The sequence below is a fragment of the Macrobrachium nipponense genome, chromosome 22 (assembly GCF_015104395.2).
Source record: "Macrobrachium nipponense isolate FS-2020 chromosome 22, ASM1510439v2, whole genome shotgun sequence".
NCBI classification, from domain to species: domain Eukaryota; kingdom Metazoa; phylum Arthropoda; class Malacostraca; order Decapoda; family Palaemonidae; genus Macrobrachium; species Macrobrachium nipponense.
The window spans coordinates 31,694,819-31,711,944 of record NC_087213.1 but is presented as its reverse complement, the minus strand read 5'-3'; positions in this window follow the sequence as shown (position 1 = coordinate 31,711,944).

Below are 17,126 nucleotides of genomic sequence, written 5' to 3'. Positions count from 1 at the left end.
GAGCTGCGATTCCTTAGTTCAATTATGAGCCTCCTTTGCACTTGCTTGGCATAGAAGTCTTAGCATCTGCAGTCTCACTTCTATTAAAGATTTCACTATCAGTATTGCAGAAATGAAGCATTGCCTTCCTACGTTTACGTTGCATGTGTTGCCCGAACCTTTCTCGAATTTCTCAGTATTCTTTTAAGTTGGGGAAAAAAAGCTGCAGGGCTTCAGCGGTAAGGAGGACCTTCACATTTTTTTATCTGTGACTGTTTGATTGAGATGCCTTTATTCTCAAACGTTTCCATTTCAAAATTCAGTTGGTTATACTAGATTGTTTCTGCCAGATGGATTTTTTTCTATGGGGGGGTGCAGGGCGGAATTTGGCAGGGCAAGGGGCTGAACAATGCACTCCTCCCATTACTTAAAGGTTCTATTTTCAAATAAAAATATGAATTTTCAGCGTTCTAGCAACAGTAGTTGGTAATTCAGTGTTATCAAGTTTTAGTTTTTTAGATGCTGAGTATAACTGAATAATCTTCATGATTTAACAGCTTAAAGTTTCTTTGTATACCAGGGCGCTATTTCAGCCTCCATTAGGAGTGCGTTGAAATATTTACTTTTATGCTTATCCGGTAGACCCAAATAGCCAGCCACTCTTCCTTTGGCAGTTGTACTTATTCACCTTGCGCCGGTGTACCGTTTGAAGCTTTTTTTGCTTTATCTCAACACTGAAGTATGTGTGAAGATACGGATGGGCTCTTTCACATGTCCGAGTCCGTCAAACATTGTTTTAGCTTACTATAAAAGGGAGCAGTCTTCATCCTCAACGTAATTCCAGTCAGCAGGCCTTACTCTGCTTTGTTATTTCTTTCTTCCCAGTGATGAAAATCGCGTTTCTAATGTTCCGATGTCCCTATCTAGTTACGCCAAATGATCCGTATTAGAAGGGGTGACTGATAATAGACTTGTTAGCACCCTGTCTTGCAAACAATGTATTCAAGCTGTTTTTGTAAAGAGTGGAATTTTAATACACACACACACACACACACCCACATTTATATATATATACATATAATATATATATATATATATATATATATATATATATAATATATATATAGATTAATATATTATATTTACAGGCCACAGATCCGGATGGATAGCATCTAAGCATGAGATTTTATGTTATTTCCATATTTCGTGTTAAAGAGCAGTTTTCATATCAGAGGTATATTCATTGAATCTAGTCAAGTAAATCCTTTCTGTGGTCAGTTCCAAATTCTGCAGAGTTGTTGCAGTTGGAAAATGACAACTACTCATGTGATGATAATCGAGTGTTTGTGAAAAATAAACTGCATATTCTTTAAACTCGAAGCACTCTTCCAGTTTATGTATATTTTAATTTTAGATTTATATTTTTCTATGCTTTTTATATGAATAAATGCAATACTGACACTGAGTTTTATGATCCTAAAAAAAAAACTAAAAGGGGTTAATTCTGATGTCAAAAAGGGTGAAGACCATTAAAATAGGATATTTTTCACTAGTGTGCAAGAAGGCTGGTCTTGTGTGGGTCCGAGGTACCCGGGTCTAGGCCTTGACCTTGACACTCACTCACCATCACTCCGACGCCGCCCGGGCCTGCAGAGTTGCCGAAATGCAGTTCTTCATGGTTTATCTGCGTAATAGATTGTAGTCATTTTGATATTTTTCCATATGTTTTTATGGATATAAATGTACTTTACATAATTCTGTTAGAATTATGCAATTATTACAGTACTCATAAATTGTCTATGATCTAAAGTATACATACCTATGTTATCCGTGAGTTTCACAAATTCTATAGTTGCCCCTCTACCCACGTTCTGTAATCTTTTAGTTACCCATTTATCCTCGTTTTTTTTTTTTTTTTTTTTTTTTTTTTGCCGAGTTTATATGCAGACCAGAGGCGGTAAGTTGACAGTCGCTGAATTGCCTTGACTAGCCTTGTCAACTCCAGTGGTAGTTTTTTTTTTTTTTTTTTTTTGGGGGGGGGGGAGGGGATATCATTTCAATTGGGTTTTCCACTATAGGCCTTATAACCACGTACTGTAGTGTGTACAGCGAATAGAATATTAGAGATCATGCTTATTCCACTGGCTATCGACACTGTCCATTTAGCAGTTGCATTCAACTGGTAAATAACCAGTGTCGATAGCCAGTGGAATAATATTCAACTCGCTGTACATACTACAGTACGTAGTTTGTAAGGTCTGTAATGGAAAACCCAATTCGAATGTCTTTGCCGGAAAAAAACTAAACATAGAACACGAAAAAACCCAAGTCCAGATACCTAAAGGGATTATTAGCTGGAGAGCATAACCAGCTACAAAATAAAAGGGCAAGTTGCATATAGCCATCGAAGATTAAATGGGAATATCTTGTCAAAATGATCTGCGTTACTTCTAGTACAAATTCTTCCGCCGACATCAGAACAGAAACGAAAAAGATTTTACACTTTCGTTGCAGGTGTTTGTTTCTTTTTTATGTGACAGTGGGTTGCCATTGACAACCATAGGTATACGAGTGTAAAATGCCAATTAAAAAACTCCTAGTACTAATGTAAACATGTGCACAAAATACATTACTGCACTATAAACAACGATTAATAAACGCAAAAAGAATCAATTTTAACTCCTCCACAACTCTAAACTACCATGAATGACTCCAAAACGGTAGTAACAACACAACAGGCTACTTATACCGAACAATGGAAACAACTGGCAGTTTCGGAAAGTTTATTAATATTTCCACTCACCGTTCACACGCGTCCTCTCAGTCTCAGTCACTAGCTTGTTTCTATGGTGACCGGGTGGAAAGAATGGTGTTGCTGGGGATTTGCAAAACTCGAGCGAGTGTTGGATGGTAAATATAGGTTTCTTAATGTATTTCCTTTATTATTGCATCATTGTTTTTTTGTAGTGTAGTAGTACCATATATTATGGAATAATAAGTTTGTGTTTATTTGCACTGGTAATGGTGGTGTTGATGACGTCACGACATTCTAGAAATAGGTCTCTCCTCTCCTCAGTACTTCACTTTTTCCCCTGTCCTCCATTAACCCCCTTATCCCTTCGTTGTCTCCCTTTGCTTGGCTACCTTCTTCGTTTACTTTGCCTGTGTTGCCCTTTCCTCTACCTAGCCGAATATGACGACCCTTCATCATTATGAATTATATTTTAATCTCATTTCCGCTTAATGATTCATACCATTGTTGCTGAATTCAGCCACTCAAGATTCAGCTAAAAGCGTATCGGGATACTATTTCTTATTTCACATGGACTAACCAGATATTTATTTAGCAGACATTGTGTAATTATTTCCTCCGTTTAAATTTACATTGTAAGTCAGTGTTTCCAGATGGTATTAAATTGATTTAATTTTCAGTACCATAATCGAAAGAAGTAATCCCAAAATGTGTCATTTCATTATATTTTTTAATAGCATATCTAAAATTTCTTATGCGTTACAGGCCTGTAGGCCAGGTGAAAACTACTTATCATACCGAGATACTTGTAGGCAAAAGACAAAACTAACTGATGGTAATTTGAATCCCACGATGAAGAATATGAATTAAAAATATTGTTCTAAATAAATTTTTCCTTATTTTGATGAAAATGACAGCCATCGGAGGAAACTTTTTTTTTTCTTTTAGGTATGGGTAAAATAAAAATAAAAAATACATTTTAAACTAGCGAAGGCTACCAAGTGATCCTAACGCAGTATGTTTTGGGTAACTTTTGAAACGACACGAATGAAAGCCGAATCTTTCGAGTGCCAAGACCAGGATCGTGAGACGAACTCTCTGGATCATGGTCAAGACCAGGGTCAAGTCCACTCATTTACAAACATTCGAAAGAAAGTAATGCGAGACACTAAGCGAGAGACATTGATTTGTCACACCGCGATTGAAAGATTCCAGAGTTGTTCTATTATTCAAAATACCCTTCCCACTCTATGATACACATTTTGCTCGTAGTGCATGCTTGTATGTACGCTGATTTGTTGCTAATTAGGTACACCAGTCAACTTTGTAAATCTCTGGCATACATAATCCAGCTTAATCTAACAACAAAACTAAACCTCTGCATTTGTATACTTGAAAAGAGAACCGATTGAACATCAATCTGCCAACAGTCTTTTAACATTCCCTACTACGGCTTAACTGAAAAAGCAGGTTTATGGCCAGCGTCCTGCATTGGGAATAAAAACAGCAAGTACAAACTCCAAGGAAATACTTAAAGAATGACTGAAGATTAAGTTGAGACTCTTACGGTAATTGCTGGATTGGGGAACTGAAGAAATACGTACAAATAAATGACATGCATGGTAATAAAGAAAAGAACTAAAATTAGGAAAAACGCTGGGAAAAGAAATGAGAATCATGAAGCCGCTACTTTTGGAAAACAAAACGTATAAGTGAATACAGTCGGGGATACTTCCATTATGACAGATATTCAGAAGATAAACCCTGTTCATATGGAACAGGCCTACAGAGACCATTAACTTTAAATTAAAGCTTCCAAAGAAGGTACCTATCTTGATATGAAGCCAACCTCAGAGAAATGCATAAAAAAAAAAATGCAGATTTCTTCGAGCGAAATAGAGAAATTAAGGACAGAATGTAGCAAGGAAAGCGTGGAGTAAAGGAGTCACATCATGAGGAGGAAGATATGAGATTTCAGGATTAAAATTCACTGCCAAGATGAGTTAATTAAGACACTTCCGTAATGAATTCAATTATTAGCCTGATAATGGTGCACTTTAGATCTATTGATATAGCCTACTGTATAGATGAGTGTTACTATCAGCTTATCGTAACTTTTCTATTAATGGGTTTACTAGACTTCACGTAGTATGCATTCCAGTGATTAATAAATGTGCCTGTTGGTATCATTTTACTTATATTTTGTTTCTAGCTAATATTTATTTTTTTCTATTTCCAGTTCATTTCGTTCGAGTGACTGTTATGGTTCAAATTATCATAGTTAACTTGAATCATGGACATTCTCTGTATTTAAATGATTTGAATGTTTGATTAACCGTGTAAAAAAATGTTTCATATAGAATTTTCACAGTAGCTTTTCGTATTTACTGTTTGCAGTTGTTGACAAACATTATCACGAGCTTTGGTCACGAAACTTGTCGGGAAAATTTCTAAAGATTGCGGCAAAACTTATACGCAGTTCTATTATACCCGCTGAATATCAACTACAAAGCAGGTACTGAATCGAAAATATATCGCGGTCACAGTATGTTGCCTCAATGTTGATTGTCTATAATTTGTAGTCTTAAACCTCTCCCAAGAACAGACGCTTGAAAACCTGAACTCCGGGTAAGTGAAATGGATAAAAGGCCAACAAACTAAAGCAAAACAGGAAAATATAGGGGAAAATACTGGAACTAACCAAGAGACATGTGTAATAGGTTGCCATCAAATCATTTCCGGTTTTCTCTTTATTAGTCATCGCAGTTTTCTATGATATTCCATGCATAACGTGGGTATTTAGCGTATGACTATTTCTCCTTTTGAAAGAAATATATATTATTCTATGTTGGAAAATCTGTCTAACAAGTGTTTTTGAATTGGAATTATAAAGAAAGTAAGGGGCGAGTTGCGAATGACGGGAACAAATTCCGCGGAAGAAAACAAATTAACCTATAACCTCATCTCCGGAAGGTAAACCTTCGTAATCTCAGGGCGCCGTAAACATCGGAAACTTGGACTAAACTTCCGTTCGGTGGTAGTGTTGGAGCCTGATCCCATTGTTCTGCTGACTACTTAAGAGCAAGAAATCAAACCATTAAGGGCAGTGAACAACTAATTTTAAGGAAAAGCTCCATACGATATTGTTTTAGTGAATTTTTTTTTACTGAATATAGAAAAGTGTAAATGATGCTGTACAGGTGAGATAAGAAGAATTTTAGTCTCTTGTTTGTATTTACGTTGAAAACTTCCGAGGGACGCCATGTTTAATACCAGCCTCTGGGATTAACATAACGTCAAAACAAACGCACAAATAAACTTCTCATATTGAGTAAATTTCTCAAGTTATCTCAGCTACACTGCATTGTGCACCCCCTCTTCTATGCAGTTCAGTAAAATAAAAAATCTCTAATAAATACTATAATATCTCTGTGTAAAATTTTGCAGATGGTACGCAAATTTATCGGCTTATGGTTTTGAACATATGTTCAGTTAAAGAACTCTACAGAGTTCTACAGCGCTTTTGGGTCTACAGAAGCCGTTGGATGTCTTCTGCTGGGGGACGTTTCGCATTCCTACAGCATATTTTTCACGAGTTGCAGTTGCAGACAAAGAGGGATATTCAAGTATCAAAACGAGGAAAATTCCTACACCCAATTGTTATTGGAGATGAAGCATGATAGACATTACGTTGTGCTGCCAAAGACATGCAGTTATGGCTATATTTTGTGTTTTGAGCCGGCCAATGTGTTTTATATATATGAGCTGTTTTATGTGAATTATGGCTAGGCAAGGGCTAGCAATTCTTGGTGGCCGAGCATCTGTTATATAAAAGAGGGCTATAGTAAATGTTTAATATACCATTATAATGTGATGTGCTGTGACTTTTTTAGAATGTGCAGACTTATCATTTTTAACTTCCCATCTAGAGTCCGAGCGACACCTTAAGAAAGCTGATGAATCTTTTCTGGGATGGTGTGACACTAAGATGCTTACTTAGCAGGTCAATGTTCGTTCTGTTGGTATGTGAGTTTGAGAGGCTGTTGTTCAAGGTGCCTTTGAAAACTGGCTGTGACCAGTTAATTGGGGCATTGGCGAAGGGTGTGAATTCATGTGTACGTGTACGAACTATGTCCATTCTTAATGGCATGGTTTAGCAAAGAACTAGGGAGACAGCTACAGGTGAAAAGGCAGAATGCTGGGATAGCTCTGCGAAAGTTATATTTGTTTCTGTGTGTGACGTTCCAGGCTGCAATGGGTAAGAATCGTTATGATTTAGCCAAAGGGATGGCTTGTTTTGATATCTTGTAAAGATATTCTATTTCATATAATCTTTTGGCTTAGTCTTTACAATTGTGTGTGCTCACGAGTGTGTTCTCCTGTCTTTTAAACAAGCGGATCTAGTGATGGGACCAAGTGTCCTAGTGAGGGGACTGTGTTTTGGAGAAGAGATAATTGGTGTGACTAATTACTGATTGAGACTATTAAATACTGGGAGGTTGTCTGTGAGACTTGAACTATTATCATTCCATTAATTATACTGATAGAACCTGAATTATTCAATTAATACTTTACTTTGAATAAATGTCTATTTTTGTAGTTCCGACTCCGATTTGGTGACCTTAGATAATGGAGAGAGAGAGAGAGGGGAGGGACTGAGGGTTACCAGTTTGCCTAACGCTCTGGCTAAACACATACCAATGCTCCCCGCTGTTTATACATATATATATATATATATATATATATATATATATATATATATATATATATATATATATTATTGTTACAACCCGTTTGGCCGTAATACAGATTCTTTATACTTCAATAATCACAGGGGTCGTAGGCAGTAAGAAAGTGCACAGGGTATGGGGAATGTGGAAACAAACACCATCATAAAATAAACAATATTTAATTATAAAATACACTTAATACTAAATAAGCCTTGTGAGAAAACTTAACAGTAAATACACAAAATACAAGGAGCAAATAAAGTGCTCACAAGTACTCCTAATACTTAAAGCTACCCTAACAAAGTAAGAAAGGACATAATATGCCAAAGTCTCAAATAATAATGACACGGGACCAATAATGAAACCACTAACCTACAACTATAAGGAAGGAAGGAAGTACAGAGAAAATAAAGTAAGGAAAGCCTTAAACCTCCTACCTAACTATGGTGGTACTAAACTTAAAATTAATTCAAACAAATATTCAGAGGGGCTATGAATACCCAATACTCCTGACTCAATGCAACATGTATATACATAAATAAATAGATTAATACACGTAAATCCTCAAAGGTCACTTCAACCGTCCAACAGCTAAACAAAGGAGCTCACAAATTGTCCAGGCAGATACAGGGATCGAGTTCTATCCTGAGGGACAACACAGGATAATCTCCTCTTACCTGGCAATTGCCTCCCTACGTGCCTCCTCACGAGCCCTAAGGTCTCCTGGACCAGCAGCTGGAGATGGACAACACAGGGTAGTGGTTGGCGTAACGCCTCCTGACAGCGACGACCACGTCTTCCGCCAAATCCTCAGGCGGGAAACAGGAGTACAGGGGCGTCGCAAGTGACTAACACCTGCGATATCACAGCCGTGATCAAACTCCAACGATGTACGTACGCCGTAGATGGCTCAGCACATCTACGCAAAACCAATTCCAAGGGAAGGTCCATCGGAGGAATCATTCAAAAGGCTTACGGTCAATCTCCAGAAGGCTGCTAACAAAAGAGCGCACGTCCAGAAGCTTATACAGGCCCGAAATGTCTTAGGCCGGCCTCCACTCACCGCACTACAGTTCCATTCCAACTCGAAAACAAAATAAAAACAATCGTTACCACGATAGTTAGGTAATTCACAACAAGAGGAGAAATCACTGGGCAAAACCACTGAACGTTACGTTTACGTAAAAAAATACAGCTGCTGAACTGAATATAAGAGAGCACTTAAAACTAAGGTACAAGGCTGATTTAAGAAAATAAAAAAATTACGCTAATTTGACAATTATAATATATATAATTATATATATATCTATATATATATAAAATCTATCTATATAATAAATAATATAATATATAAAAAGTAATGTCAATATAATATAATATATACGTATAGTATATATAATATAATATATATATAAATTAATAATATAATATATATATATAAGTATATTATTATATATTATATTTACAGATAATATTATTATATTAATATATATATATATATATTATACATGATATATATATATACCACAGGGATTTTTATAAAAAAGACAGATATAGAAGAAGTATTAATATCTTATTATTTACCGATATATGATTATATTATATTTACCATATTCTTTATATTATCATATATTAAATATATACATAGAAGATAATTATATACATTAGGTACTATATCTATATATATCTGTTGGCTATATATATATATATATATACTATATAGTATATATATATATATATCTTTTTTATCTTTATATAGGCTATTTATATATATATAAATGGTGTAGATATATACTTATATATATATCTGTGTTATATATATATATATATTTATATTATCTATAATCGTTATATATTATATATATTATACATGTCTATATATATATATATGATATATATATTTATATATATATATATTATATATATATATATATAGATATACTATACATATCTATAAGATGTATATGTATCATTTATATATATATATATATATTAATATATATTATATATATTATATTATATATTGTGTATATACTCATATTATATATTATATATATAGATATATATGATATATATATAATATATATATATTATTATATATATATATATAATATATTATATATATATATATATAATTATATATATATATATTATATATAATATATATATATATATATATATATATATATATTATATATCTATATATAGTATATATATATGATATATATACATATAATATATAATATATATTATATATTATATATATATATATATATATATATATAATATATGTATATACATATAATATATATGTATATATATATATATAATAATATATAATATATATATATATATACATATATAATATAGTATAATATCTATACATATTATATATATACAATATATATATATAGTTACATTTATTGACCGTCTCTTCTCCCCAGCATTTATTTAATCTATTTTATTTGTAAAAGCAGCCATATTCCCCCAAATATCAGCTGATTTTAGGCGGGAACCCCAAGCCAGCCAGCCAGAGATAGGAATTTCCTGTTAGAAGGGGGGAAATAAAGACTTCTCAGCCTTAAGGACGTATCCCAAAGGGAAGGGTGCAGGTAGCCAGGTACTTATTAGGCCTATGTCTTAAGCTCCTTTTTCCTGTGAACTTTTTGCTGGCTGTATGTTCTGTTTCCAGGATGCCCTACTCTTAGGGGGTTAAGCTGAACCCATCCCCCATGAAACACACCTGCCTTCGATCTCAGTCTCCTCCAGTCGTGACCTCGGACGGATGTCCAGCCACCAGCCTTCCAATTTAGGCCTACCACGGCGTTACTGGCGCGCCCAGACCTGAGACAAAGCCGATGCTGCATTTCTACAAAGGTCCACTTATTATGGCACCCAGGTACATCTTGTAAAACAGTCATATTGCCAGTTCCTTATCTCCTAGTGTCGTAACTTCTCCCCATTTTCAAAATTCAACTCCTAATTCTCTAATGAACATTCATCTGTTCCTTTTCACTGCCTCATGGCCGCATGCTTCCCTTGTGTGATCGTCCCAGACAAATGAAGTCATTGAATATTTAATTTAATGCTAAGAGTTCCTCCCCAGTGTGTTAGACACAGTGAGCAACTGTAACTTGTGCAAGAACTCTGATTATTTTGTGTCTTATCTGGGATTTCTTCCAGATTCCCTGAGTCACGTGTTCAAGTCTTCCCACCCGCAAGTGATGTTTTACCGCAAGACGTATGAACAATTTTGAAAGCCAGCTTTTACGTGAACCGCATTTTTACCCAACTATCCATCCCCTTGTGAGAGATAATATTGGTCCCACGTGGACAAGTTGCATTTACTTTCCCAGGTTATTAAGCAGCCTCCTGTAAATAAATGTATGTAAAGTAATTAGCTGAGTTTTCTGGTGACCTCTTCTAGAGTAAATTAACACTATAAATCCTTTTAAGGTAAGTTCAATTAATTTATTCTGCATTTTCCCTCAACTATTTTCGTTTACGTATTTGAGCCCCTTCAGGCCAGGGCTTGAAACGTAACAATATATGTATATAATTATATATATATATATATGATATATATGTATATAATAAAATAGATATAATAATATATATGTATATAATATATATATTATAATATATATATATATATATTATATATATATATATATATATATATATATATATATATATTTATATATAGATATATATATATCTATTATATAAAAAATATATATATATATATATATATATATATATATATATATATCTATATTAACAGCGGGGAGCGTTGCCCCTCCCCGCTTTTTTCATATTTGGTATGCGTTTAGCCAGAGCGTTAGGCGAACTGGTAACCCTTAGTCTCTCTCTCTCTCTCTCTCTCTTCTCTCTCTCTCTCTCAAGGTGATCACTGGCATAGCCTTCTCTCTCTCTCTCTCTCTCTCCATTATCTAAGGTCACAAAATCAGAGTTGGAACTACAAAAATAGACATTTATTCAAAGTAAAGTATTAATTGAATAATTCAGGTTCTTACAGAATAATTAATGGAATGATAATAGCTCAAGTCTCACACACAACCCCCCGGTATTTAATAGTCTCAATCAGTAATTAGTCACACCAATTATCTCTTCTCCAAAACACAGTCCCCTCACTAGATCCGCTTGTTTAAAAGGCAGGAGAACACACTCATGAGCACACACAATTGTAAAGACAAAGCCAAAAGATTAAATGAAATAGAACATCTTTACAAGATATCAAAACAAGCCATCCCTTTGGCTAAATCATAGCTGCTCAACATGTAAATAGTATCATGAATGTTATAAATCCAGTAGCGACTACCCCCATTGTTCCAAGGACGAATCCTCCAAAGATGATTATGGTTTAACCACCCTCCAAACAACAACTACATATAGAAGATTCAGCTGATGACCTCATTCTCGACTCACAGAACGATCTCCACCTCGATCTGTAGTGACTACCATGCGAGTAACACCAGTTCTTGTCAAGCTGTTGACTAGCTGCTGAGCTACTCTCAACTGCTACCAAAAAGTAGCGGGCAGCAGACGTCACCTCGCTTCAAAAAAAAAAAAAAAAAAAAAAAAGCACAGAAGGGCAGGTAAAACAAATAAGAAGCCACATGGGGCGAGGACCAATTCATTTCATTCTTACAATATCCGGATCAGCATGATGGGCGTTTATTAGAAGCCTTTTTGTAACCTGCATAATTGGCATCTAAGTAAGCTGTCATTCTGTTGATTTGTTCTTGGACAGTCAAAAGTTCTCTTTGGTTCCCTATGCAATGATTCTCCCATATATCATTGTACGTCACTTTGGTACAAACAAACTCAAATAACAAAAATACCATAATATCTTACAAGGGTAAAGCATTGCAACTCTCCTTATCATAGCACCCATTCAGAACTGATGTGGCACAAGACTGAGGAAAGAAGGCCGCTTTTCTGCAAAGTGCATCGTTACTCTTTGCATGCAGCCAGTTATGGAAATAAAGTGAAAAGTTAGTCCATAATGATGATGTGTAATGACCTATACTTTTCTACCAATAGGGCGCAAGTTTACAAAGAAGAGTGCTCGCTCACCTATGCACCTTCTCTACCACTTGCTATTGTACTAATGTATCAGTAACCAGCCAATTAAAAGTGATAAACAATGTGGCATGTGATGAACATCAAGTGACATAATGGTATTAAACCAACAGGAGTCACAAAAGCTTTCAAGAGGTCAAGTGCCCACCTCACCCTTCCCCATCTTTCCTGCCAAGCATTTCCATTTGCCCTAACACCACCTCCCCCCCCCAAAAGAAAAACTCTTTTGGCAGTCTAATGCCCTCACAAAAACCTTTCCTAGATCTGTTAATGCCTGCAAGCAGCTTTGCAAACACTTCTTTATGCTTGTGCAGCATTGCCAACCATATTAGTGACTTTTTAAAATTTTCATTTCTAGGAAACTTGAATATATTTTGCACATATACTACGTTTCGATGATCCTCTGGATATCATCAATGCCTGGATAAGATAAAACCAAATAACTGAAGGATTACTGTGTAAATTTTTACATGTATATATTTTTATATATATATATATCTAATAAAAGAGCCCATAAAACACCAAATGTAGAGAGAAAGTACTATATTTCAGAGACTGTCCTCTCTCTTCAGTATATGAATGAGAAAAGTTTTACAGAAAAGGGTGGTTTATTTTTATACCAAAGATTCGTCCACAGTAAGCCAATTTAGGTCACCCCCGCTGATAATCTTCCTTTCAATCTTCTTAAAGCGTTGGTTGAATGAACACTGCGTCGACGATATCTGTATCCAAGCCCCTTTTGAGATGTTCATTACCTGCTTCTCTTTTATTAAGGCCGATTCCATCATTTGACTCTTGTAAAAACCACCACCGGCAGTTGCTGCTATAAATTACACGTGACATATTTCCAGTTTATTCTATGGTTGATGTTCATTTATATGGTTGAAAATAGCGAGTTCTGTTGTCCATACCTAACTGACCGTTTGTGTTGAATTAATCTCTGGGGAAGTGATTTACCTGTTAAATCCGATGTAAGATTGGTCACAGTCCTGGCATGGGATCTCATATACCCCAGAGTCTTTGGGAGATGTCTTTTGTTGGACGTTAATCAGGGATTTGGGTAGGTTAATGCAAAAGGGTTGGATTTCCCAAGGGTGTGAGTAACTCTCTTAATCGTCTCCAGGTGGGGAATTTTTATTTTATTGGTGTGTGTCTCTAGGTCTTGTCTTTAGGGGGTCGGTAGAAATTACGTTTGCTTTTTGAATTGCTTTCTCAATTATATGGTCAGGATATTTTAAAGATGAAAGTTGCTTGCGAATTAGTTCAAATTATTTTTCCAGGAAATCTGGGGAACAAATTCGTAGGGCTCTTAAGAATAGGTTGCTAGCTACACCTATCTTGATAGTAATGTCATGATAGCTAAAGTAGTGAATATATGAAAGTGAGAACGTTGGTTTTTCTGTATATGGTAAATTTGTATTCTGTCGTGTCTCTGATTATTAAAAACATCAAGAAAGGAATTTTTGTTGTCTGTTTCCCATTCAACTTTAACAAATTTCATGCTGGGCACTAATGCGTTTAATTTTGAGAGGAATTATATTAAAAATTACCCACTTATTATCCCAAAATGTTAGTATGTTCATCCACGATTATCTCATCCACAGCATGTTTTTTGGGTTTTTTTTATTGCATTTATTACTGTAGTTTCCAAAGTATTCCATGTACAGATTGGCTAAAATAGGACTTAAAGGACTACCCTCACCCATAACTACACCCGAATTTTTTGCTTGTAGAATATTGATTCCCCGAATGAAAATACGTTATTAGATGCACATAATTCAACTAACTTTATTATTTTGTCAAGCGCCGAAAGGGAAATGATCTGAATAGGGATAATTTTTTCCCTTAAAAACTGAAGAACGTCCAGTACTGGTACTTTTGTGAATAGGGAGTCTACGTCAAGGCTTAAAAGTTTTATGTTGTGAAGTGGTATATGTGCTTCTCTGAATTTGTGACAAAAGTCTTCCGAATGTTTGATGTGACTGGGAGAAAAAGTGCCTAAAAAAGGAGAAAGGAGGCCAGCTAACCATTTAGAAATTTTTGTAATTGAAAGCTCCGCGCATGAAACGATGGGTCTGAATGGAAGTTTGTCTTTGTGAGTTTTGGGAAGACCATAAAAGTAGGGTAATTTAAGATTAATTACTTTAAATTTCTCTAATAGTTCAATACTCTTTTTGTCTTGGCCAATTAATCTTACTTTCCGAAAAAATTCTGTGGGAACGTTCTGGAGGGGATTTTTCGTCAGTTTTTTCGTACGTATTTGTGTCGCTAAGGAGCTGGTTGATTTTGTCGAGGTAGAAGTCTTTGTCCATTATTACAATTTTGCCGTCTTTGTCGGATCTACTTATTATAACATCTAACTTTTTTAGCGAGTGGATGGCTATCATGAATCTGCGGGAACAGGATATTTCTTATGAAGGTCAGTTAAAGCATTTAGTAACACTCCTTTTAAACATACTCTCTTCACGGCTGTAGTTTTGTCAGATATGAATTTATCAAAAGCCATATGAAGTCTAGGTTGTTTTTGCGGTCTGGCATAAGGGCAAAGGATAAGCCTAAATTTAAAACTAAATGTTGATTTACGTAAGTGGGGGGTGTTGGGATAAGTTTAAAACTTTGTCTTGTTGTTCAAGATTATTCCATGCGCTATTATCTATTAGGTTATTTAACTTGCGTAAAAGTCTGTTGAATGAGTTCACGCTATATAGGCAGCAATGTCGGACAGAATTAAATCAGATACCTGTTATGTGGTCCGTAGTGAGGAGGCGAAGATTAGATTGAGTTCCATATATCACTCTGCGTAGCACGAAGATGTCGTTTTTCGTACTGGTGATTCTTTCTTCCAGGTATCCTGACCATATAAATTGAGAAAGCAATTCAAAAAGCAAAAACGTTTAATTTAATTTTCTAACCGACCCCCTAAAGACAAGACCAGAGACACACCCAACAATAAAATAAAATTCCCCACCTGGAGACGATTAAGAGAGTAACTCAAACTCACACCCTTGGAAATCCAACCCTTTTGCATTTACCTACCCAAATACGGCAGAGTGATATATGGATCTCAATCTGATCTTCGGCCTCCTCCACTACGGACCACATATACAGGTATGCTGATTTCATTCTGTTCCGACATTGCTGCCTATAATAGCGTGACTCATTCCAACAGACTTTTACGCAAGTTAAATAACATAATAGATAATAGCGCATGGAATAATCTTGCAACAACAAGACAAAGTTTTAACTTATAACCCACCAACACCCCCCTTACTGTAAATCACATTTAGTTTTAAATTTAGGCTTATCCTTTGCCCTTATGCAGACCGCAAAAACAACCTAGACTTCATAGTGGCTTTTGATAAATTCATATCTGACAAAACTACAGCCGTGAGAGATATTGTTTAAAAGGAGTGTTACTAAATCGCTTTCCAACTGACCTTCATAAAGAAATATCCTGTTTCCCCGCAGATTCATGATAGCCATCCACTCGCTAAAAAGTTAGAGGTTGATATAACTGAAGTAGATCCGACAAAGACGGCAAAATTGTAATAATGGACAAAGACTTCTACCTCGACAAAATCAACCAGCTCCTTAGCGACACAAATACGTACGAAAAACTGACGAAAAATCCCCTCCAGAACGTTCCCACAGAATTTTTTTCGGAAAGTAAGATTAATTGGCCAAGACAAAAGAGTATTGAACTATTAGAGAAATTTAAAGTAATTAATCCTTAAATTACCCTACTTTTATGGTCTTCCCAAACTCACAAAGACAATCTTCCATTCAGACCCATCGTTTCATGCGCCGGAGCTTTCAATTACAAAATTTCTAAATGTTAGCTGCCTCCTTTCTCCTTTTTTAGGCACTTTTTCTCCCCAGTCACATCAAACATTATGGAAGACTTTTGTCACAAATTCGAGAAGCACATATACCACTTCACAACATAAAACTTTTAAGCCTTGACGTAGACTCCCTATTCACAAAAGTACCAGTACTGGACGTTCTTCAGTTTTTAAGGGAAAAATTATCCCCCTATTCAGATCATTTCCCTTTGGCGCTTGACAAAATAATAAAGTTAGTTGAATTATGTGCATCTAATAACGTATTTTCATTCGGGGAATCATTCTACAAGCAAAAATTTGGGTGTAGTATGGGTATTCCCTTTAAGTCCTATTTTAGCAATCTGTACATGGAATACTTTGGAAACTACAGTAATAAATGCAATAAAACCCAAAAATATGCTGTGGATGAGATACGTGGATGACAATACTAACTTTTGTTTTGATAATAAGTGGGGTAAATTTTAATGAATTCCTCTCAAAATTAAACACATTAGTGCCCAGCATGAAATTTAAAGTTGAATGGGAAACAGACACAACAAAAATTGCCTTTTCTTGATGTTTTAATAATCAGACACGACAGATACTTACAAATTTACCATATACAGAAAACCAACGTTCTCACTTTCATATATTCACTACTTTAGCTATCATGACATTACTATCAAGATAGGTGTAGCTAGCAACCTATTCTTAAGAGCCTTACGAATTTGTTCCCCA